Source organism: Pelodiscus sinensis, chromosome 3, assembly GCF_049634645.1.
Source record: "Pelodiscus sinensis isolate JC-2024 chromosome 3, ASM4963464v1, whole genome shotgun sequence".
In the NCBI taxonomy this organism is placed as follows: Eukaryota; Metazoa; Chordata; order Testudines; family Trionychidae; genus Pelodiscus; species Pelodiscus sinensis.
The window spans coordinates 33,092,501-33,115,761 of record NC_134713.1 but is presented as its reverse complement, the minus strand read 5'-3'; the positions used below and the strand labels follow the sequence as shown (position 1 = coordinate 33,115,761).

The 23,261-nt window shown below is 42.6% G+C and overlaps 1 protein-coding gene and 1 pseudogene across 9 annotated transcripts in view; one reads left to right on the top strand and one right to left on the bottom strand.

Moving 5' to 3' along the window:
- The window catches only part of MYT1L (myelin transcription factor 1 like), a 426,396-nt gene that overhangs the window by 357,359 nt on the left and 45,776 nt on the right, over positions 1-23,261 (bottom strand). The window lies entirely within an intron of this gene.
- LOC142827581 (uncharacterized) lies at positions 10,794-13,811 on the top strand (annotated as a pseudogene).

Genomic DNA, 23,261 nt, shown 5'->3' with positions numbered 1-23,261 from the left:
TTCTGATCCAGCAGAAGGAGTCACAATTCCCACCGACTTCCTGGAAAGACTTTCCTGTTTACAGTAGGCCTGAATTTTGTCCTCTACATTCAATTTCTGTGTTGAAAGTACTCAGCTATTCCAGACAGGAAATGAGTATTTTTGTATTGGTGCACCTCCTGCTTAAGGTAATGCGTGCTTATATCCTAGTGTTTGCTGCCATAATATACAATAGGCCACATTTTGTACTTGTATAATACCCTGGACTGAAAGCAGTAAGCAGCTGCACCAGGCTTAGGGAAAAGGGGGGACTCAGTAGGCAAAAATCCCTCTGAGGGTCTTCGATCACACACTTCCCCTGCATGCTAAGCACCATTCCTTTGAAAGCTACCCCTGCTGAAGGTAAGTGAGGGAAAGACCATTTCTCTGCCTCTTTCCCTGCCTTTCTCTCTTCTTTAGGGTGCATTGTACCCCTAGTAGTGATAACAGAGTAGTCCCTGTGCTCTCCTGAGTGAGAGGTTGAGGTTGCTCCCTCAGCTCTTGCAAGAGAAATCGCTGCTCCTTTCCCTCCCATTGTGAACACTCACAAGGTCTAGGACTGATCTAACCTAGTGGTTCCTAAACTGTGGGTTGGGACTTCAAGGACTTCAACCCTGGGCACATGGGCACAGGTTTTAGTTTCTACTCTGAGCAGCAGATTTTGGGTTTTCCATTGTGATTTTCATTGAATTCACTGTCTCATACGGAGTCATTTTAAAAATGTTTTATCTGCAAACAGTCCATACATTAATTTCATGACTAGCAACCGAGCACCGCAGATAGAACTCCCAAATCACAGTGGATTCATACCCAAAGGGCAGTGTAGAAAAATCTCACCCAGATGTTCTCCTTGCTATACTCATTCTGTAGATGAGCAGAGAATTTACATATGTGGTGCTGTCCATCTAGGATTTTTCCCAGGCATTAACATTTGAGCCTTGAGCACAGCCCACCTGCAATGCATCTGGGACCACAGTTAGCTGAGAGCCAGGTGGCTTTTAGCTCAAGCAGTAGAGACTCATGCACTAAGCTCAAGAGGTCCCAGGCTCAGTGGTTCCACCTATCAGTGTTACAGAAGCATCACTCAGGCCTGCCCTGCTCCAGCCCAGTTCTGGCCACAGCCACAACTGCGCTTTTTCTCCCAGCACAGCTCTGCCCTCATTCCTTCTTCCACCCTCAGGACAGCCCCCAGCACTGCCTTCAGCCTAAGCAACTCTGTTGAGCCAACTATGGAACAGGGATGTTAGCACAGTTAACCAGTTAGCTAGCTCTTAACCAGTTACCATTTTGATCTAAGTCCCATGGCTGTGGGGTCCCATTGCTGGCCCCACCATGGCTGTGGGGTTGTGCTGACACCAGAGTCCCGCTGCTGGTCCCACAGAGTTAATTGGCAAGTGACAGTTAACATTCCTATAATGGGGGGGGGGGGGGCATGGACAGATTTCATTATTGGCAAAGGGGGAGGGGAGTGACAGGAAAAACTCAAGATAAGCTACTGAGATTTCATTTTATCTAGATATGCATATATGAACTCAAGAGGTAGCATAGCTGGAGGATGGGGATTTGCCTTCCATGAGGAAAAACTCAGTGATCCATTAGATCTTTCTCATGCCTAACTACTAGGAATCTATTCTCTCATCAATGGTAAATACTTGGGGATACATTTGAAACCTGGCCTCTGACTTGTGCATTTACAGAAACACATAGAATCATAGGACTGGAAGGAACCTTAAGAGGCCATCAAATTCAATCCCCTGCACTCATGGCAGGACCAACCATCCTCTGTACCATCCCTGACAATTATTTGTTTAACCTACTCATAAAAATCTCCAGTGATGAAGATTCCACAACTTCCTTAGGCAATTTATTCCAGTGCTTAACCACCCTGACAGTTAAGAAGTTTTTCCTATCCTCCAACCTAAACCTCCCTTGCTGCAATGTATATGTGTTTATATTTGCATGTGTACTTAGCATATGCAAACATGCATTGAAGATTTTACCGTGTTTGTTTGTCTTTAGTAATATAACTGTTGCTTGCACAAAAGCATTAGACAAACGAGTAAGTGCCAGAGTAAAACATGTAACCCATTATGTTTTTAAACAACTTTACATTCTTCACAAAGCACAATTTTTCTTGCTTATGCATATTATATCTAAATATTTTTAAATCCTGTTTTGCTGTTAGGAGTTGCCTTTTAACTTGTGCTGTTTCATATTACTGTAACTTCTCCTGTCCCCTCCTCTCCTTCAGTCAATCTGTCCTTAAATTCCTCTGCCATGGGCTGTATAGATCCTCATGCTGACCCAGCAACCAAGGAGTTAATGTAGCAACCACCACCCATTGCTAACTGACCATCTCATAATAGCTGGGAAATGTAAAAAAAGAAAAAAAAAAGCTGAGAAGCAGCGGGGCAAGCAGGCTGCAGAAGGGAAGTCCTGCCAGCAATCAGGACTGCATGGGCGGGGGCAAAGAAGGCTGCATGGGCAGGGGCAAAGAAGTGATGACTGGATCTACAGGCTAGAGCAGTTTTTCTGAAAGTGTGCTGCGAAATCACTTTAAGAAGCACATTAACTGACTGCCCCAGTTTGGTTATTTAGTGGCACTGTGGCCACGGAGCCTTGCGGCTCCCATTGGCTCTATTTCATCCTTTCAAGCCAAGGGGAACCGTGGGAGCCATCTGCTTATCTGATAAGACACCATGACATCTACACTGCGGGAGGCCAATGGGAATGAGGACAACTAGACGCTGGCAGGGGCTGCCCTCAGCATTTGATTTGGGGGTCTACACTAGAAGATCGACCGCTAGATTATCAACCTCCGGAAAGTCGAAATTTTCCATAGTGTAGCCATGCCCTCAGAGACTTAGGAACCAAAGGAGTTTCTAGACCATTTGAGGACCAAGACCAGCAACCCTGCCAAGTACAAGAGGAAACACATACGACCCTCCCTCCCCTGGGACTGAGACTAAGGGCTTGTCTATGCTATGCCGGGGACTGCCATTGCAATGACAGATCCTCTGACCGTCAATTTATCACATCTGCTTAGACACAATAAACTGATCTCCAAGCACTCTCCTGTGGATGCCAGTACTCCACCAGGATGAGAAGATTAGCTATCATCGAGATGAGAGCACTCCCTGTTGACTTTACCACACACAAGATGCTGCAGTAAGTCGACTTCAATTACGCTATTTGCATAGCTGAAATAAAGTAGGTTAGATTCACATCAGGGATTAGTGTACACAAGGCCGAATACTCTGGATAGCCCAGAATGGGACTACCACAAGCAGAGCTGACTGACTACCAGGCCAGATCAAGGTGTCTCCATGTGACACAGGGGGCACTGTTGCATTAGCACACCAGCTCACTGCCTCCTTCAAATGTTCCCTTCTCTTTAATTCACAATAGACATTTGCTGTACAGCAGTTTGTGTCACTCCAGGTGAAGGACATGACAGAGAAATAAACATGTTGCATTGTAATAGCCATTCTGAAAATCTGTATTCAAAAGAAAAATAAAAGCCTAGCTTCTCAGATTCTAGACCTGCTTAGCGAGCTTTGCCCTAGAGATCATAACCCCCTTTGCCGGCTACCGTTGCCACCATACAGCTAGGGCGGGTACTGAAATATCTGTGCATATTTATCTGTTTCACAGAGTCAGCATACTAGGTTCCTGATAACGTTCGAAACCCAGAGTTACACAGTAGGGAATCCTGCCATAATAGCACCGTCCAGCGTCACCAATCTGATATTGCTGTCAGCAATAGTTCTCTTCAGGGAGAAGGGGAGTGCAATTAAAAGGGAGGCACTGGGAGAACAAATATATATGCATAAATAAATAAAATGACAGCCGGAATCTGAACACCAGAATCTATCAATGATACTGCATGCAGGGCAACATTAGCAAAGGGAGAAAATGATGCACAAGGGTATTGTCATGAAAGTCTGGATTACTAAGAGAAATTCTGAACACATCAAGACTACATCTTTTGTGCATGTACATATATTATTATATATTTATATAATATTTTCCTAGCTCTTCACGGGTGTTACGAGGATTAATCAGATAAGGTTTGCAAAGTCGTTTGAAAATTAAATGCACTAGATTAATCCTAAATGCGTGCCTTTTCCCTGGGCCAGATCTTGCTGTCTTACTCAGACAAAATGCTGAGTGATTTCAAAGTGAATAAGAATGGCAGGTCTTTGGCCTTTGTTTTTTCTAATTTTTGCAGGCAGGATTTTCTCCCCAACTCATTCAAGCAAAATGCAAAACAAAGGTCAGCCCAAGATGAACATTTTTTTGAATTTCACAGCAAGCCAAAAAGTAAAAAAGAATGTTTGTTTTGCATCAAACAAAATTGTTTGTTCAATCCCCAAAGGAAAGGTTTTCCTTTTGTTTGAAGGTTTTTAAAAATATATTTACTTACTTACTGTTGTAAAAATAAAATTGAAATAAAAAGTTTGTTTTGAATTGCAAAGTCACTTGTTTTAAGGTGGATCATCTGTTTTGTGGTGAAATAAATTTAGTGAAATAATTTGACATGAATTCATGAAATGTTCTGGTTGACCCAAATGTACATTTTTTTCTTGAGAGACATGTTGCATAGTACCTCATGCCAGTGAAGTCAGTAGTCACTGAGTGAAGTACAATCAAGGGCCAGTTAACAATATCGAGTAGTAAAGAGCGATTCAACAGTGTCAGTAATATTGGCTTATAGCTCAAAAGTGAGTAAAGGAGATAAAGCCATAACTAAAATATAAAAGTCAGTATAGATGATCATCTATAGAACTTAATTCATTATGCCAACATTCATTAAAGAGAATGAGCTGAGCTCATTTTTGGAGTTATTGTGGATAGTTCTCTGAAAACATCCACGCAGTGCGCAGCGGCAGTCAAAAAAGCAAATAGGATGCTAGGGATAGAAAATAAGATGAAGAATATCTTATTGCCCTTATATAAAACAATAGTATGCCCACATCTTAAATACTGCGTACAGATGTGCTCTCCTCACCTCAAAAAAGATATTTTGGCATTAGAAAAAGTTCAGAAAAGAGCAACTAAAATGATTAGGGGTTTGGAACGGGTCCCATATGAAGAGAGGCTAAAGAGACTGGGACTTTTCAGTTTAGAAAAGAAGAGTCTGAGGGGGGATATGCTAGAGGTATATAAACTCATCAGTGGTATGGAGAGGGTGAATAAAGAAAAGTTATTTACTTGTTCCCATAATATAAGAACTAGAGGACACCAAATGAAATTAATGGGTAGCAGGTTTAAAACTAATAAAAGAAAGTTCTTCTTCATACAGCGCACAATCAACCTGTGGAACTCCTTGCCAGAGGAGGCTGTGAAGGCTAGGACTATAACAGAGTTTAAAAAAGAGCTAGATAAATTCATGGAGGTTAAGTCCATAAAAGGCTATCAGCCAGGGGGTAAGGAATGGTGCCCTTGGCCTCCGTTTGTCAAAGGCTGAAGAAGGATGGCAGGAGACAAATTGCTTGATCATTGTCTTCGGACCACGCCCTGTGGGACATCTGGCACTGGCCACTGTCGGCTGACAGGATACTGGGCTAGATGGATGTTTGGTGTGACCTAGTATGGCTATTCTTATGCAACTCTCTCAGTACAGGCAGTCCCCAGGTTACGTACAAGATAGGGACTGTAGGTTTGTTCTTAAGTTGAATTTGTATGTAAGTCGGAACTGGTACATATTGTAGGGGAAACTCTAGCCAAACATTTCTCCAGAGCTCAGTTTTATTCTCCCACACCTCACTTCCTTCAGTCCTTTATTCTCAAGCTGAGGTGTCTGCTGAGAAAAGCCGCTCTGCGTCTCCCTGGTCTGTTGGGGGGAGGGGGAGGGCACTAGCTTCGCATCTCCCTGGTCTGCTGGGGGGAAGCAGTTAGTGCGGGGTTGCCTCACCCCGTTTGTAAGTAGGGATCCGATGTAAGTCGGATCCATGTAACCCGGGGACTGCCTGTACTAGAAAGTATTTTTCTTGGATATATTCAAAACAATGTGTCAGAAATTTGAAATTTTAATTATTTGAAGAACCGTTTGAAACCGACAAACTTAAGTACACAGTGTCAACCTATAAGTCTGAAGACTGATAAAAATTAAAGAGATGGCATTAGTGTGAAAATACTTTAAGGGCCATTTTAAGTTCTTAATTTCTCTTCTCTGCTTTCAACTTCAAATATCTAAGAAGTGTCAAATATTTATTGTGTTAACAGTACACGGAAATCCCTCTAATATATTTCAGTTTAGATGTGCATGTTTGGTTTATTCAGCAGTCTCGGGTCTCAGTGCTGGTCTTGAAAAAATGGACACACACTGCTATGTACCTTGCCAAATTGGCTACTGTCCACATATGTACTTACACAGTAACAGTTTACAATAAATACAGGAAAGCAACACCACAAATATGTAGACATAAGTGGAAATTAACAGGCATATATAATATAGGGCTTTAGGGCTTGTGTACTATTAACAGCACTGCAACAGTGCAGCTTCACTGGTGTAATGCTAAGCAAAGATGTCACCTATGCTCTCCTGTCAACATAGGAACAGCTACATGGGAGAGGGGGTTGTCTGATATAATTCCTTCATTCAAGCAAAGGATGAGGATTTGGATTTTCCATATCTCTGATTGACAAAATTGTACCAACAAGATTATAGCATAGACCAGGGCTTATTAGTTGTATGTGTTCTCTATTATATGTAATAAGTTAAATCTTCTTATGTGCTAATATTGTAGGCTCCCCTTCTGATTAGGAATGGGCCCATTTTACAGCTTGCTGCATAAAAGAATCTACCTCTTTAGCTGACTGAGCAAAGCCTTGTATTTTCTGGGACAAATCTAAAATGGCCTCAGATACTCTGTTTTTCAGCAAACTGCATATCTGTTTGCTTCAGGAATTGGGACTCTCTCGCAGCTCCTGATTGGGTTCATTAGCCATAGTAACACATAACAAGGCAAACTCTTTGTCTAACCTGCAATTAAAAACCTGCAGCTGGCCTATACCAGCTGATTTCTGTTTATGAGGGTTGGGCTGTGGGGCTATTTAATTGCAGGGTAGATGTGCAAGCTAGCCAGGAGCCCAGAGCTCAGGATGCAGCCCAACCTGGAATGTCAACACCACAGTTAAATAGCCCTGTCACATAAGCGCCACAAGCCCAACTCAGCTGGCATGGGACAGCTGTGGGTATCTAACTGCAGTGTAGACCTATCCAGAGAGGTTTGCTCCTCAGCATCTCTCACTCTTTCCTGCGATCCCCTTTCTAACAGGAGAATTGTCCTAAAAAGCTACATGATCCATCTGCCTTATTTTTTTAATCCAGTAGTTATATGTTAATCACCTTACTACTTCCATTGGTGAGCTATACAACTAGAGCATCAATCACTTAAACAACAAAAACAACACATAGAAAAATACTCATACCAAAACTGGTTAAGCTGGAGTGAAGAGTGAGAAATCAGCTCGAACATAAAAGGAAGAAAAAGAACACAGGATAGAACAAATAAATACCAGCAGGTCAGGAAATTACAAGATAATGTTAAAAGGAAAATAAATATTTGAACATCTCGAAAGTCAAAGTAACATACAGCAATGCCAACAGGAGCCTCAAGCAGTATTTATATGATAGGTTTAGGCGGAGAGTGAAGCCAGCAAGAAATGGTTTTCCTATCTTGTGAGAACTGTTGAGGTTTCAAACATTTTGCCCATTTTGAGCTGGGACAAAAAGTTGAAACCTTGCAACATTTCACAAAATAAAATAATAATAATAATATCAGATCAATCTGTTATATTGTTTGGAGTTCAAGAGTTTGGAAAGAAATCACTTGAAACAGAGAGCTGGAAGCAGTTGCAAGTGTCCATTTTTTGCATGACACAGAGCTAACCAGAACCAGCCCAAACCAGCTGGGCTGACCCTAGTGACCTAACTCAGTTACTATAATAACAACAACCCGATACACAACATATTCCCCCTCCTCCTCCCCGCTTCTCCCCTTTAATAAAATAAGAACATCCCTTTAATAAAACAAACACTAAACTAGGGAATGAGATAGACTTCAACAAATTCCCAGCTAACCCCAGGGATTATTTTGCCCCATAACTGTGGGTTAACCTCAACTAAAGGTCCAGCCATTGAAGAGGCCTTCTTCCTCTAGGTGGATTACCGTGGACGTCTGGTGTTCTTGCATCCACAGTGTTATGGGTGCAGGCCTTACTTGAAGCTTAGGACTTGAAGCGTTAATTGGTGAGGCTGTTGGATCAAACTGCTCAGGGACGGGGTTTATGTTCACTGCAGGTGGTGATGGAGGACAGTTAAGAACAGGTGATTCTTGACTCATTAATGATGAGGTCAGGCAACTCAGTTGGTCATGTCTGACCTGGGAACAGCCAATATACATGCCGCTGCCAGATCAGATCCTCTGCAGTCTGGACAGTATAGGAGACAGGTCCTGTTTGAGGAATGACAGTTTCAGGGACCCATTTAAACTCCGGAAGCATAGTTACGAGCCAAAACCGGCTGACCAGGACTAAAAGGTTTGGTCTTTTGCTCTTGATGCACACCTGATGACTTGACCTTGCTGTTGATGTTGCACAATTTGTCATGGTTCAGAAGGTTTCAGCAGATCACAGCAAGTGCGCAGCTATGTCCCATCATTAGGAAAGTCAGGGACATTTGGGTTATAGCAGGAGGTATGTTTGTAGTAAGAAGTTGTCCTAATGTTTTTTCATGAGTAAATGTCCTCTAGCTGATTTCAAAGCTTGTTTCATTGTTTGTACAAACCTTTCAGCCAATCCATTGGTGGATGGGTGATATGGTGCTGAAGTGATGTGATGAATCCCATTTGCTTTCATAAAATTTCCAAACTCCTGAGAGACAAACTGCTGACTGTTGTTGCTCACAAGTTATTCTATGACCAAAACAACAAAATATTCCCCATAGTTTTTGGATTATACTCTCGGCAGTAGTGGATGGCATTAGAGAGACTTCTGGCCATTTGGAATGGGCATCTACTACCACCAAGGACATGCTACCATCAAATGAGCCAGAAAAATCAATGAGAATATGTTGCCACAGTTTTTCAGGCCAGCCCCATAAGTGTAGATGCCAACTGAAGTGTATTCCTCACACTCTGTCATGAAATATAAGCTCTTTCCTTCTCTTCAATGGCACCGTCCATGCCAGGCCACCAAAAATAGCTTCATACAATTTCTTTCATGTGCACAATTCCACAGTGACCTGAACGCAGCTATTCTAACATCAGTTGTTTCAGTAGCTTTGGAATAATGACACGCATTCCCCACACAAGCACCCAGAATGGATTGATAACTCTGTCCTCCTGGACATGTAGGGAACAAAGTCAGGTGAGACCTGAGTCCTGTAGAGATGCTCCATGCATCACTAGGTCCATAACTTGGGACAGTACTGGGTCAACACATGTTCCTCTCTTGACTTACGCAGCAGTGATGGGCATGTTCTCTATTCAGAGTAGAAGACTTCCTTCAGGCTACTATCTTGATGTTTGACTGTCAAAGGCAGCCTAGAAAGACTATCTGTTTTGCCATGTAGAGTGGATTTCTGATCTCATATGTGTGTCCCAAAAGCCATAGTTGATACGACTAGCAGCCAATGGCAGAATGCCTGTGTATGGACCAAAAATTTCAGTCAGAGGTCGATAGTTAGTGAGACGTCCAAAAAGGTACAGGTAACATTTCCAAAACCTGAAAATGTTTCACAATGCTTCACACTCGATTCATATATAGTTAGTTTCTGCCTTGCTTAAAGTGCGTTAAACCAAAGCATTTGGTTTCTCTTCTCCCGAAGGCATAATGTGTGACAAGACCACTCCCACTCCATACAGGGAGGCATCACAGGCCAACTATGAAGGTAAGGATGGATCAAAATTCATCAGAACCTCCAAGTTTAGCAATACATATTTAGCTTTGTTAAGTGCAATATCAACTCCGCCATTGCCTGGTCCCAAGTCCAGGATGTGAAAGGAGGGGGGTTGTACCTCAGGCTAGCAACCCACTACTGTGACGGGGTGGCGGGGATTGCGAGCCCCAACCCCACGCCCCACACTTGGGTGCCACGGGGAACTGCCGCCGAAGAGCCAGAGCGGCTCTGCCACACCTGCTCGGAGGCGGCCGTGGGTGCAGGCGCAGGCGCTTCCCCGGCACCCGAGCCCCGGGAGCTGCTGGCGGCCTAGGGCACATGTGCCGGCGTCCCAGGCCAGGGGCGCCGGATTCAAAAGCCGGGTGGCCGGAAACCCGGGGAGAGAGACGGCGGCCCACTCGGTTGGCGAGGTGGCTGATGTCGAGAGCGGAGGATGCGGTGGTACCGGACGGTGCTCCAGGACCGACAGCAGAGGAATGACACAGACGGCGAGGGTGAGTCTCACCCGGCACCCCGCCGGAACAAGCACAGCAGGACAGGACCGAAGGGGTCAGAGGAAGTAGCCCAGGACGGGGTCGGAAACCCCCGGGGACCGGTGAGTTGCGGCCGTAGCCCCCCTGGTTGGGCGGGGCATTTAAGACGCCCACCGTTAGGGTCCTGGGCTGGGACGTGGAGAGGGGGTGGGCCCAGGTCCCCCTCCACCCCGATCGGTAACCTAGAGACTGAGTATGACAGCTGAACGTGACTAATTGCCCCGATCCCATGGGGTGGAACGTTACAGTGACTAAGTGCCCCGATCCCGCGGGGCGGGACGTTACAACTACATAAAAAACTCTTGCTATAGAAACGTCAATGAAAACTTTAAAAAGCCATCAAAGGGGTGATCAGCTGAGGATCGAGGCAGCAATGCCTAGCATGATGAGCAGAGATGAAAGCCGAAAGGAAGTTTCTGCTCAGATACAGTCCCTAGCGAGACCCAAGCAACAAGTGAGAGTGGCAGCATGGAACGTAAGAACCATGTACGAGACCGGGAAAACAGCACAGGTGGTGAGAGAAATGTCCAGGTACAAGATCAATATTTTGGGCATTAGTGAAATGAGATGGACTGACTCAGGGATGCTAACACTTGGTTCAGGGGAGACTGTCTGTTACTCTGGAAGGTCAGATGGACAGCATCAAGAAGGGGATGGCATCATCATGGATATTCAGGCTAAGAAGAACCTTCTGGGATGGGAACCAGTCAACTCTCGTATCATCAGAGCAAGATTCTTTTCCAGCTACGCCAAAACCACCATTATTCAATGCTATGCACTCACTGAACAAGCAACAGAGGAGGAGAAGGACTTATTCTATAGGAACCTGCAAGAGCAGATAGACAAGACACCTCACCATGGCATTTTGACCATAATGAGGGATCTGAATGCAAAATTCGGGTCGGATAATGAAGGCTACGAATCCTGCATGGGCCCAGAGGGTGTTGGCGAAAGAAACAATAATGGACAGCATTTTGTAGATTTGTGCCTGGAGAATGGTCTGGTGATAGGAGACACTGTCTTTCAACATAAGACAATACATAAGTTGACCTGGATATCTCCAGATAGAAGGACTTGTAACCAAATTGATCACATTGCTATCAACCAGAAGTGGAGAGGATCCATGAGAGATGTCCGAGCACTGAGAGGAGCATATGCCAACAGCGATCATCATCTTCTTCTTTGCAAGTTGCAGCTCAAGCTGAAACGGCTGAAAAGGACAGACAGAAAGACTGGTGGCCAGTTCTTTGACTCCAGTAGACTAAAACATCCAACAGTGAAGATCCAGTTCACTCTAGAGCTGTCCAACAGATTCAGCCTGCTCGAAGACCTGATAGCAGATTATATTAATATCCACTGTGAAGAGATCCAGAAGGTATACCTGGAAACCAGCAAGATTGTATTGGGGTACAAGAAGAAAGAGAAGGGAATGGATTTCAGATGCTACATGGCAGCTCATTGAGAACAGAAAGGCGGTTATACAGTGCACACTTGCAGGCAGTGACCAAGATAAAATAATACGTGTACAGGTCTACAGGGACTTAAAAGTTGCCATGAAGAGAAGTGTACAAAGAGATAAGAGAGCGTATGTGGACAATATTGCCACGGAGGCCCAGTCAGCAGTAGACAGAGGTGATACTAGGACAGTGTACAAGATCACCAAGACTCTTATAGGAGACTTTACCAACAAGTCTACTGTAGTAAGAGACAAGAACGGGAAAATGCTGGTGACAGCAAAAGAACAGCTCAGCAGGTGGACGGAACACATCAGGGAGACTCTCAACAGACCAGATCCAGAGGAAGAGGCTGACATTAGAAGTATAAACCTCCAAGTAGACATGGAATGTAGGGACATCAGTGAGCTAGAGATAGCAGATGCTATCAAATAGACGAAGGGCAACAGAGCGCCCGGGGAAGACCAGATCACTGCTGAAATGCTTAAGGCAAGTGCACAAGCTCTGAGGGGGTCTCTTCAACAGGCTCTGGGAAGAAGAGAGGGTACCGGAGGCCTGGAAGAAAGGCATCATTGTGAAGTTACCCAGAAAAGGCGATCTGTCCATCTGCGGGAATTGGAGAGGCATTAATCTGCTGTCTGTGCCGGGAAATATTTTCTATAGAGTCCTGCTACAGAGAACGTGAAAGGGCATTAACAAAATCCTCAGGGAAGAACAGGCTGGCTTCAGAAGAAGAAGGTTGTGCACAGACCAGATCTTCATCCTACGCACCATAGTGGAGCTGTCAATAGAGTGGAACTCTTCGTTCTACATTAATTTCATCAATTTTGAGAAGGTGTTTGATAGCATCCACCACCCCTCACTCTGGAGGATTCTACAAGCATATGGGTTCCCTGAGAAGGTCATTAACATCCTGAAGGACCTGTACGCTGAGAATCAATGCTGCGTGCGACATGAAGGACAGCAAAGTGACTGGTTTCACGTGAAGACAGGGGTCAGACGGGGCTGTGTAATCTCACCTGTTATCTTCCTTGTGGTCATTGACTGGGTGAAGCACAGAGCCACTGAGGACAGATCAAGGGGAGTGCTATGGGGACCAACTGCTCGGCTTGAGGACTGCGACTTCGCAGATGACCTGGTGTTTCTTGAGCATGATCAGCAGGACATCCATGAAAAGACTGACATTGTTGACCAGACAGCCAGAAGCGTTGGGCTCAGAATTCACCCTGGCAAGTCCAAAGTGATGAAACTGAGGTCAACTAACACCAATAAAACCACCATCATGGGTTAGAGGAAGTAAATGACTTCAGGTATCTCGGCAATTACATCTTGGCGGACAGCAACATCGACAAAGAGATCTCCACTAGAATTGCCCTGGCAGCGCAAGCCTTCCAAAAGCTTAACAACATTTGGAAGTCATCACTGATGCAGACCAGGACTAAAATGAAGATCTATAGGTTGAATGACCGCTCAGTCCTGCTGTATGCCGTAGAGACTTGGAGGACTAACAAGAAGATTGAGATCAGACTCAGAGGCTTTGAAGGACAGTGCCTTCATCGTATCCTCAGAGTCCGCTGGGAACAACATGTTACCAACAAGGAGATAAGTCAACGCACTGGCATCAACAATGTTGTGGATGGGATCAAGCAGAGACACTGGAGATGGCTGGGGCATGTCTTTCGGATGAGCGAAACAAGACTCCCTCATATGGCACTCAGATGGACTCCACCTGGAAAGCGTAAAATAGAGAGGCCATTGGGCACCTGGAGGAGGACTGTGGAAGAGGACATGAAAAGGAAGGGCACGACCTGGGAAGAAGTCAGCAAGCTTTCTCAGGACTGTGAAGGCTGGAGAAGATTCGTTGGCGCCTTATGCTACATCAGAAGCGAAGAGGACTAATAATAAATAAAAGTACAAATATCACAGGCTTCAGTCCACTTCCAGTCCTTGTTCTGGCCAAAGAGCTCATGAAGTGGTTTTAACAGTGTGGCTAACAATGAAATAAACTTTCCATAATAGTTCAATAGTCCTAGAAATGAGTGAAGCTGACTAACATTTTGAGGGGGTGGAGCCTCCTTAATAGCTTTAACTTCTGAAGGGGACTTATGAAGGCTGGTAGCATCAATGATGTGTCCCAAATATTCAACAGAGTGCTGAAATAATGCACCTTTGTCTTTGTGGATTTGTAGGACATGCTCATCCAGTCTTTGTAGGATACCCTCTAAATTCTTAAGTTGATCATTCTCATTCCTACCCGTGACCAAGAAGTTGTCAAGATAGCACTGGACTACTGACAAGCTACATAACATCTGGTCTATAGCCCTCTGGAACAAAGTTGGGGCAGAAGTTATTCCAAAGAGTAAGCAATTGTAATGATAAAGCCCTTTATGCATCACGATAGTCAACAGTTCTTGGGGCTTCTCATCGACGCGCATTTGTAAATATGCTTGACTCAGATCAATCTTGCTGAACTTTTGTCCCCCAGCAAGGCCTGCAAAGACATCATCAATATGGGGAAGAGGATATTGCTCTATACACAAGACTGGGTTAACAGTGACCTTAAAATCTCCACAAATGAGAATGGAACCATCTTTCTTCAATATTGGAAAGATTGGAGTTGCCCATGGGGTATGGGTAACTGGTATTAGAACTTCTTTTTTGACTAAGTACTCCAGGTCTTCTTCAGTTTTTGGCTTGATGGCATATGGCACAGTTCTGGCCTTCAGATATTTTGGTTGGCTGCCAGTTTAATGTTCAGTTTCATGGTGATTCCCCTCATACTTCCCAGATTCTCTCCAAAAGCAATAGCATGTTTCTTTAATATACCAGTCAGACCTGTTTCTTCTTTAGTTATCTGGTGCAATTCTGTCCATGCCAGCAGGATCTTCCTAAACTACAATCTACCCATTAAGGCAATGGCCTGACATCACAAAAAGGGGCAATTCAGCAGTCTGTCCACTGAGCCCCACCTTAACATCAACAGTGCCCAACAAGGGTACTGCTTCTCCTGTATATGTCTTCAGAACAATCTTTGTTGCGTTAAGCAGAAGATGCTTTAGCTTTTCCTTATATACAGTATCTGAGACTAACGAAACTGCTCTACCGGTGTCCACTTCCATGCATACAGGTTCGCCATCCAACAATGGGGTTACCCAATATTCATGGGAACTCCCTGCCAAAGACAAAATATAGCAGGGCACTTCTTTAGACAGGTTGTCACCTTGATCATCATGCTCAATGCTATGCAGATTTTCCTTTTTGGTCCACCAAAGAAAAAGGCTTTTTTTTTTTCTTTTGTTTGCAGGCATGCTCAATGTGTCCTTTTTTCCCCACACTGTCAATACACTAGGTCCTTACATCAGCATTATGATGCATGGTGACCTGGCTTACCACAATGGTAGCATTCCTGGCTCCTGACTGTTTTGTGGGTACATTCTTGGGACACTTTATGCACCAAAAGGGTGCACTGAAGTTTTGCACTTCCTCTGTAGCCAGTTCCATAGAAACCGCAATATCAACAGCCTTCTGTAGGGTGAGGTGAGCTCCTGTTAATAGACACATCCATATAGCTTCACTGTGCAGGCCACACACTAACCTGTCATGTATGGCATCATTTAACATCCCTTTCAATTCACAGTGTTCCACAAGCTTTTTCAAATTTGCTACAAACTATGACTGTTTCACTTTGTTTTTGGTCTCTTTTATGGAACCTATACCTTTCTGCAATTACCAATGGTTTTGGAGCATAATGTGACCCCAGGATTTCCACAATGGCACTGTAAGATTTGGTCTCTGGCTTAACAGGGAACAGCAACCTGCATAGCAGATATTAGGTCTTAGCCCCTACAACACTTAAGAATATTGGCACCTATTTCTCTTCCTCAATGTCATTTGCAATAACAAAGTTCAAAACGCTCAGTATATAAGTGCCATTGCTCTATAGCCTCCTCAAAAGGTCCCAGTGGCCCTGTAAGTGTAGCCATGCTACTGCAACTCCCTTCTTTCTTTCTTTTTATCTTTTTTCAGCCTCTGTGCTTCACTGATTTTCGTTTCAGTTTGTATGGTCAGTGTAACAGTCAGTTCTCACCCAGCAAAAAGGTTTAATTTTCTTACTCTGACTTCTGTTTCTGGACGCAGCACAGGTATCCCATCCTCGTCACCACTTTGTTATATTGTTTGTAGTTACAGAGTTTAGAAACAAATCACTTGCTGGAAGCAGTTACTAGTGTCCATTTATTCCATGACACAGAACTAACTAGAAGCAGCCCAAACCAACTGGGCTGACCTCTAGTGACATAAGTCAGTTACTGTAACAACAAGATCTGTATCTACAACAACCCAATGAACAACAGAATCAAAATGTTTTGTTTCAATAATTTAAACATCTCCTTTAAATTTTAACCTTATTTTTTGCCTGTATTCTTAGTATGAAATTAACTAAAATGTCAGGACTAGAAGTAAGTTTGAACTAAAACCCCCAAAATTTTCATTTAAAAAATGTTGAAAGAGGATTGACAGTTTCAAATATTTTTCAAGTTGGAAAATTCATCAAACTGATCCTTTCTCGCAAATTAGTTTCAGCTTCAATTAGTTAGCTGATAGCGCCAATAGTTCTCAACCAGCTCTAATGGAGAATAAAATGGAGATGGGAGCAAGACTGCACTTAGAGTACAATTGGATAAAGGAAAAGAATGAAAGCAGAGAAACAGAGTTCATTTCAGCAAGAGTTACCTGAGTTCAGTGGAGCAAAGAGGGTATATTTGTAGGTATCTGTTTGGGGAGGGGGTGGGGAAGGGAAGTTGATAGTTTTCTTCTAGTATGAGGAACTCAGAGGAAGCAGACAAGTCAAAGGGCCTGATTCCTGATTGGCGTCCCTAGGTGCTACCACAGTAATAGTGAAATTCTCCATGACGTTGGGTGTGAAAGGGAGCAACAGAAGTGATGAGTCAAGAAGGAAGACATCAATGTCTCCCAAAGATAAGCAAGCCTGATCTATTCCATGCAGCAGAAAGCAATATTATAAATATAAACAAGATAGATTATAAATCCCCAAAATTATAAATAGTGTAAAATGTAGATTCAGTTTGCAAAGCTAATGATATGTTAAACACAAAAACAAAACAAAAAAAGAGCCAGCTTCCTATGAAAAGTTTCAGGTTTGTTTATGTCTGCTAACTAATCCAACTACCTATAGGGAAATTTCTATTCAGATACAATTATTGCAGTATCACCAAAGAACAGTGGTCTAATATTGGTTTTATTGAAAGCAATACTCCCTATGACCTCAGTGGTGTAGGATTAATCCTTTGGTGTCTTTCCACATCCATTATAAACAGTACAAGATAAATGAAGAAAAGCTATTAATAGGTTACAAAGCCAGAAGGGACAACATTGATCATCTAATCTAACCTCCTGTATTACACAGGTCATAGGATTTCCCTGAATAATTCCTGTTTCAACTAGAGCATACCTGTTAGAAAAGCTTTATTTAAAATTTGTTAGTGGCAGTAAATTCACCACAACACTTGGTATGTTATTCCAATGGTTAATTCCATCACTGTTAAAATTTGGGCCTTATTTTCAGTCTGAATGTGTCTAATGTCAGCTTCCAACCACTGGAACTTCTTAGATCTTTGCCTAGTCTGAAGAGGCTAACATCTAATTTTTCTTCCCTCTGCAGGTACTTATAGACAGAGATCAAGTGGCCCCTTAATCTTCTCTTTTTAATATAATATATGGAACTTCTTGACTCTGTCACTACAGGCATGCTTCCAAATCCTGTAGTCATTTTTGTGGCTCATCTCTGAACCCACTCAAACTGATTGACATTTTTCTTAAATTGTAGGCACCAAAATACCAGCAGCAGTCACATTAGTGGCAAATAAAAAGATAAGACAAGATAACCTCCTATTTGATGTTCCCCTGATATTCTCCTGTTTAGGTATCCAAAGATACTTTTCACACTATGGTTTAGCTGATTAGTCATTATGGCCCCAAGTCTTTTTAGAGTCACTGATTCTCAGGATACAGTCCTCCATCATGTAAATATGGATTAGTACAATGGGAGGGAGACAGAAAAGTCCTGATCTATAGATTGAGTGCCATATCTGTCTGGGAAGCAAAAAAGAAGACTAGCCTCCCATCCTGCTTAATGTACAAATGAACTGATAAGTTACCTGATTTATTGAATTAATATTCTGCTTCAGTTATTTGCACCTCATTCTGTACCCCTGGTAAAAGTGCACATGGTTAATTACATATGACTTTTTTTCCCCCCTTTGTAAGACAGGCATATTTGGAAACTCATTTCGTCCCTGAAGCAGATTTCTAGTTCAATCTTGGTAAAAATTGGGAAGGACCGAATCCATAAACATTTCTAGAAACTGAAAGGCACCACTAAAGAAATACTGTAACCATTATTGGCAAGAGAAGGCAATGGGAGAACTAGTTGGGAGGCTTCCAAACAGGTAGGCTTATCTCCTGTAAACAGCTCATGCCTGTACAAACAAACCCATAATACAAAATATATACCTACAGGAAAACTGTGCAGATCAGGGAACAATATGAATTTAAAGTCACCTTGCATTGTATTTTCCTTCATTCTATCCACCATGTCTATGAATAAATTATCTCCATGACTGCTGGATCTCCAAAGCTCTGCAAGCATTTTGGGCTTCATAGCCAAGGAAGTATCCCATCTCCTACTAAATTAGTGCTCTTTTTCCTCTTCCACCCCAATCAAATTGCTGGGCTGGAATTATTTTCCTAACAGCTCTGATTATGGATGGGTTATGTTTTTAAAGGGGAGCTTGATTGCAATAATATCAATGTTTTAAATGGGTCATATGGAAAATGACCACTATAAAGAAACATACAACATTTTGTAATATGCAGTTTAAATCTAAGGCAATGTCTAGACTCTGCCGTGTCCAGGGTATGCATTTGATCTTCTCCTTTTTTTGGTGGGGGGGGGGGGGGGGGGAGAGCAGACACACTCTTTCGGAAGCCCTGTCTTCCTCTTCCCATGAGGAAGAAGAGCTCTTTCAAAAGAGGGTTTTTTTTTCCGAAATTTGGCCCAGTGTAGATAGTTTTTTTGGAAGAGACTTTTCCAAAATTTGGCCTATCGGAAAAAGGTATACAAATGACAGAGCACAATTTGTGTATCTTTTTCCAATAAAGCCCTGTAGTGTAGACATAGCCTAATTTTAATTAGCATTCTCTTGTTGAAGGAGGAAATTCTAGTGATGCAGTTTTGTACTAAGATTTATAAGAGTTTTTTTTGTAGACTGCTTCATGAGCACAACTGTGCATCATTATGATGGTAATTTGAAATCATGCAACACTCCCTTGGCTTTGAACTCCATCACAAAATTATAAATCAGACCATGTTCATTGAAATGTCTGCTAAAGTTCATGATGCTTCAAGCAAATCTGAATACAGTTTAGAGTTATACTGGGCAAGCAGAAGGTTTTCATTTAAATTGTGAAATTTGCAGTTGTGCATTGTTTCTGAATAAAAGCAGGTGAACCTCAGAACTCTCACCAAGTCACGTTCATCCAAATCCAAACTTCAAAAGTGAAAATCAAGGGATGGAAAATTAGATAATACCTGAAAATCCTTGATGATCATAATTAACGTTGATGGTATTGGGGGACTGTGGGATATATACTCTGACAGTCATGTGTCAGGATATAGATTAACCCCACAATATTGTAAATATAGATTTTCTTTAAAGTCTTCTCAATGTTTCTCTATTTTTCACATCTCAGGCTTTTCCACCAATATCATCATATAAACTAGAGATGAAAAAAGATTTACTAGATTTCCTTCCTGCTGCCAGAGCAAAGTTGTATCCTATATTTCCCAACCATTTCACCATCCCAATTTTAAATGACCAATGTTTTAGCAATTCCATCTTTTCTGTTAGAATTAATCTGAAGAATATTCTTCTAATAGATCTGTTGAGAAATATTTCCTGGTCCTAATTTTTTCTTAATTTTATGCTATTAAAAAAGCTATATTTCCATTGCTTTGTAGCTTGGATCATGGGGATGTGAAAAGTTATATGGACCAAAGTGCTTTGCTATTACTCCCCCTACGTGTATGCTGTAGGCACAAACTAAAAGGGTACATTCAAGTTATTGTAATCTTGTTTGAAAAGGATTATGATAAATGCAAACTTGGAACCTTTCAGTTCATGTCAGCAGCATCCACACAGAGGTGTTATAGTGCAACACTTTTGGTTGTACATTGCTCTTCACACTCGTATGGTTTCAACAATGGAGCAGTGTACACAAGCCCCTGGTTATACTCCTTTGGAGCATTCTAAACAACTCCTCTCCCTCCTCTGCATTTACATCTCTAGTGGTTTTTTTCACGGTTATGTATTCAGATACTAGAGAAAAACCTCTTGTTCCTACCAAGGAAGTTAATTCCTGTTGCTGGAGACTCCTATTAAGGCCAGAAGGAGCCATTATGATCAGCTACACCCATGGTCACCAACCAATCAATAGCAATTGACTGATCAATTGCAAGGCAGTGTTCTCAGACCCCCCCCCCCCCCCTTGTTTCCTCAACCCCCAATAAGGAGCCCGCGCTGGCACAACAGCCTCCCACAAAAATGGCACTAGCTCTGGCTTCCTGTGACATGAGGCCGGGGGGGGGGGGGGGAGGTCCTGTGGCTCTGCACCAGATCTGGCTTCTCAGGAAACATGCTCAGCATCCCAGCTCTCCACCTGACCCCAACACTTTCCAGTTGGAGCATCCTTCCTGAGCCAGCAGCCCCTTCTCCACCTCCTCCTGCACCCAAATTCGCTCCCAGAGCTTGCACCTCTCACTCCTTCCCACACCCAAATCCCTCATCCCCAGCCCAGAGTCTGTACCTCCAGTGAGAGAGTAAGTGAGGGGTGGGGACTGCAAATGATGAAGAGGAGGTCAATGGAAGGAGAGGAGCCTCAAGGAAGAGGTGGGGTTTTTGGGAAGGGATGGGGTAGATCTTGGCTTGCCCTGACATTTAAAAAGTGATCTTGGGTGTAAAAAGGCTGGAGACCACTGAGTTACACTGACCTCCTACCTAACACAAACCACAGAACCATCCAGTGATTCCTGCAGCAAGTCCATGATTTCTGTTTGAATATAGCATGTCTTAACTGGATTTATGTAACATTAAACGTTTTCCATAATACCCTGAAAGATCTATTTCAATCTTTCCACTAGAGGCTTGAACGCTGAAGCTTTGGTATTAGTAAGAGCTGAGCCTTTTCCTTCCACCCAAACGGGTTGCTTTGGGAGCAGAATAAGTAGGAAATCAAAATCTATAAGCAGAAGGAGGTAGAGCTGTGACATGGACCCTGCTGGGAGTAGGGAAAAGCTTCTGGAATCCAGCCTGGAAAAGGCCTTGAGTTGGGATTGTGTAAGAAGCCTCCAACTTGGATGAGGGTGAAAGAGTAACAATGGGCTGAGGAGGGAAGCCTGAACCAAAGAACTCAGCAGGTGTTGTTTTGGGAGTTCCACTCTTCAGGAGACAGGAAGAGTCATGGGGAAAATCAGTCCAGAGAGATTCATTAAGCTAAAGACCAAAGAGATGAGACATCTGCAGCACAGATAACCCCTTAAGACTTCAGGATCCTGATATAGGAAGAACTTTCATAACCCAAGGGCACAGTGCCTCTAGAGGAGCACCTGGACCTGCAAGCTTTGACATCACAGGTGAATTTTAATTGTTATTAAGCTCACACCAATATTACACTGCAAAAATATATCAATTGTTTCCTAAAAATCATGGGAAAATATGTGCATAGATACACACAGCGGTCACCATTAAAAAGTACTAATTGTACCTGGTTTTCTGCAGCATTACTGTAACATTTACAATATTCTTTACACTTTATCTATGAAACAGTGAATTCTCTTGTAATGCTGTTTAATTACAAAGACAACAAAGAAGATTTTTGACAGTGACTAATACATTATATACACACCCCATGTATGTGCATTTGTGATATCCATATGTGATAAACAGAAAAGTCACTTGAGAAATAAAATGTATCACATAGTTCTGCAATGTTCGTATAATTATTCACAAATATGTTATTAGGAAGAACTAAAGGCTACAGACATGTTTCTTTGACAAACAAGGTCTTGTTGCTTCTTACATTTTTAACCTGAATTTCTCATTCTAGTCATGAACTTTTCAGTATTTGAGTTCATCCTGATTATTTCATGAATGTGGTGTCTGCATAGCCAGTACAGTTATTCAACCAGAGGAGGAATATTTACATTTTAGCTGGCATCTCTGTGCTGAGGGTTTATTCCTTTCTTATTGATAAAGAATCTTGATATTGATAAAACTATGAAAGAGCTTGTCAGGTTCATGGCAGACTGAGACAGCTAACCTTTTTTTATTCTACAAAGACACTTTTCCTTCCCCTTCCTGCTTGTGTGTACCTGTACATATGCATGTATATATGCATGTGCACTCACTCTCTCTCTGGGCCTTTGTCTCATTTGGTAGCCTAATGCTGTCAGGACAATTAAAAAAAATCAAATCTTTCCTTTTCATCCTTTCTGGCTTTTTCAAAAGCAGCCACATTCATTTCAGTCCTCAAAGAACTTTTTCTTTTTAATTGTTGTATGTGGGTGGAGTGTGTTTGGTTCAGTTAAGAACAAACAAACAAAATCTCTCTAGAGTAACATTTTACGTGTTTGCAACTGGCCATCCACATGTTCATTCTCAGGTTAGAAAGAACTTTCATACACTGGACAGGAGTCCAATCTCACCTGAAACAAAGACAAACTTTTCTGTTGAATTCTGTGCTCAGAAAGCTTAAATGAAGCTCACTCCAGTTTGTGTTTGGTAGTGACTTGGGATCTAATTCACCACCAAAGGCAGTTGTAACTGTGACAAGTGTACTTATATATTATAATTGTATGCCTTCACCCTCAATACACCACACAACTCCATTGAGGAAAAAAAGCATTTTCTCCTGAAAAAGGAGAGTACTAGTCACAGCAAATATTTCTGAACAGTAAATAAGAATAACATTTTGCACTTCTACAGCTCTTTCCATCCAATGCACTTAACAAAAGTAGATAATTATCCCTTTGTTTTAGTACCCTTTTGAAGCATTGTAAGGTGGGGCTAACAACGGGGGATCGTGCACTACAGAACAGTTATGTCCCCTGTCTGAGGTCATGCAGCAGTAAGAGCTTTAAGATAGCTCAAGCTTCCCAAGTCCCAGTATGGTGCCATTTTCTTTTTGAATCTTCCAAATTTAAGCAAGAAGAAATGCATTAGCCCCACTGTGTCATGATAACTACAGTACGTGGAAGTTGTATAAGATTTTATT